The sequence below is a fragment of the Corylus avellana genome, chromosome ca5 (genome assembly GCF_901000735.1).
Source record: "Corylus avellana chromosome ca5, CavTom2PMs-1.0".
Taxonomy (NCBI): Eukaryota; Viridiplantae; Streptophyta; class Magnoliopsida; order Fagales; family Betulaceae; genus Corylus; species Corylus avellana.
The window spans coordinates 27,324,094-27,327,323 of record NC_081545.1 but is presented as its reverse complement, the minus strand read 5'-3'; positions in this window follow the sequence as shown (position 1 = coordinate 27,327,323).

Below are 3,230 nucleotides of genomic sequence, written 5' to 3'. Positions count from 1 at the left end.
CTTGTCAATTGAGACAACCTCCAAGGGAGTTTATTTATATATTTTATAAAGTTCACTTAACCCCTTCAAATTACCACTCCAATGACAATCTACCCCTTAAACTATCAATTACAACAATTTACCTCAAAACTACCAAGACAATGACAATGTATCCCCAATTTTAACAAAATGACAAAATTACCCTTACTAAAATAAAAACAAAAATACTAAATTTTTTTTTTTTTTCAAAATTTAAGGGTATTTTTGTCTTATTAAAAATTTTAAAGGGATAATTTCGTCATTATGCTAGCATTTGGAGGATACATTGTCGTTGTTTTGGTAGTTAGGGGGTAAGTTGTCATAATTAATAGTTTGGGGGGTATATTATCATTGGAATTGTAGTTTGAGGAGGTTAAATGGACTTTAACCTTATTATTATTTAAGGAGGCTTAGTACTCTACTTTTTTTTTTCTTTTTTTTTTTATCAAGACAATTAATGGTTAACTTTAATTTAAGATGTTACCTAATTAAGAATATGCTCCTAGGATATGCTAGCTAGGGGAATTTAGGGGTTAGAGGGACTAGGAATTATAATAATTCACCATAAATAAATAGTTGTTTCATACTTAACAATTAATTGCCGGACAATTTCATAATATATGTTCCGTATTTTCCTCCTCCAATCCACAAATAGGATATAAAGAATCATGCAATATTTTCTTTTTAAACAAATTAGCTTTAGTCGGCAAAGCATTATTACAAGCTCCCCTCATAAACATCTTAACCGCACTTGGCACATCCATTAATTTTCCATATACTTTTTCAAGTATCAGTGTAGCACCTCACATTTGAACTATCCCCTTTATCAAGCATGGTACATAAGGTTGCAAGGTGATAGGCATTTCTTACTGTAAAATCCATGTCCGCAAAGCACATTTTAAGAGTTACATCAATTTTGAGAGGATACAATAAGGATATGTCTTCTTTATAAGATTACTTTTAAAATAATGGATATAGGGAAGAACTTCTTTATACATTGGGTAACATTGTTGTATACCCAACGTTTAGTAAATATATGGGGAAGTTGTTGCAAATGGGTTTTTATAGTATTTTTTGAAAATTTTCTTATACTTAGAGAAGAGAAGCAGTTATAGGGTAAATATTGTGAATGCTCTTAGACATTAGCTCTAATGCTTCTAAAGACTTGTATAACTGTATGGGGAATGTCTTAGACTCAGCATATGCAAAGTATGCCATATGGAAGGATTATATAGGGTTGACAATTTTTTACATGATCCGCGAATCTGACACAAAGTTATAGAGTTGGAGTTTGACATAAACGGATTAGGATCATAAATGAAACTTGATAAACGGGTCAACCCGACTGACTCGAGGGTTAACCCGTTAGACCCATATATTTTTTAAAAAAATAAAAAATAAAACTCTAAGACCTAAAGAAGAGTAGAAGACTCTCGAACTCTATCTTCAGTTTGTAGTCCTCGAGCTAATGGTAGCCCTGTTGGACACTTGTCCTCTGGCCGCAGACTTTCCCTAATGAGATCCTTTCTCATCCTTCCTTCTTATCACTGGATATGATATTTTATTTAGATTTTTTTCGTGGCTAAAACTCAAGGCATGTGTCCTGTACCTTCAGTTTTCAGACATAACCTGAGCTTGGGTACATAAGAGGAGAAGTGAAGAGATGGAAAGGTTGAAAGTTGGGCTGGCTTGGAGTGATTCAGGAGGAGACGTCTCAGAGGGGCGTTCGAGACATGTTACATATAATTCGTTCAACATTTTTTAGTAATCTCTTTTTTAATAGATTCATTATTGGATTTGTGGACTTATATGTGAATTTCACATAAATGTGAATTTACCGGTTCACTATACGAGAATAAGTGAAAATTAAATGAAAAATGATTTTTATCATTTCTTAGGGGCATCCAAGGCAAACATGGCGCTTTTAGAATGAGATTGGGAAATCATAGTTTACTCAAGATAGCTGTTTGGCGTAGTGAACGAAGCATTGGCGTTTTGTATGAAAGGCCGAAGAAGATAGAAAGATCTTTGTAGAGGAGGCTCAAAGGCATCAAAATATCCTGAATTTGAAATGCAAATATCTCTGAAATGCTTATCTTTCTTCTAGCCACGCTCTCGCCAACGGCCTCGTGGCTATGGAAGGGTGCCAACCTCCAAATCTCATATGGTACAACTAATTTTGTATTGAATGATTCTTGGGTGCTTGATTTCGAACCAAACCCAATCCCCATTGTTGGACAACTTTCACTCATATGTATATCTCTTACTCCATATTTTTTTTAATAGAAGGCACTATTGATGAATATACCATAACCTAGAAAGCTAATATGATTTGTCTTGTATGTTTTGTGTCTATTGTTGGCTAAATGGTCATATGGGTAGTCTCGAGTTAGGTCAACCCGGCATGACTTGCTAGCTAAAGAGGTTATACGGGTCGTGTCGTGTCAACCCTTTATTTAATGGGTCATATTCGGGTTGACCCTTAACGGTTTAGCGGATCAAGCGGGTTGACACGAACCCGACACACCAACCTGTTTTGCCACCCCTAGGATTAAGGGTGGACAAAATATTCGATTGGCATCTACCAACCACTTATTGACTTTCGGTGGTCAGTAGTCAGAATAAAAAAAAATTGTTTTGATGTCGTTTTGATTCAATAGGCAATATAATTTTTATTTCATGGGTTAACCAAAACATACTAACTTAACTGACTTTGACCCTCAATAGTTTTTTCTTTAGCTTGTTAAGCTCAAAAACATGTCAAATAAACATTTGTTTAGCCCGAAATAAAATAATTTGAGCCACAAAAATATCCATTTTGGCCCAATATAAAAAGGCAACTACTAAACAACTTGACTGACCGACATTTAACCTTCACTGAATTAACCGAAATAATTGCAAAATTTATTCATGTTGGCATGAAGTCGGTTGATTAACCAACTTAACTAACTTTTTTTGTTCGGTGAGCGAAAATACTCTTATGGTCACTAATTTAAGTGATACCTAGTGCTAGGAAGGATAAAGTTTGTAATAATGTATATATATATATATATATATATATATATATGACGTAACTATAAGAATAATAAAAGTAGTTTAATTTTAGTATGTTCATTGGTGAATGTTTTATCACATTCGTGACAAAAATTAATGAGAATGTATCCTGGATGAATGCTTCAGTTACAAGCCATTTCTGAATATCATATATATGG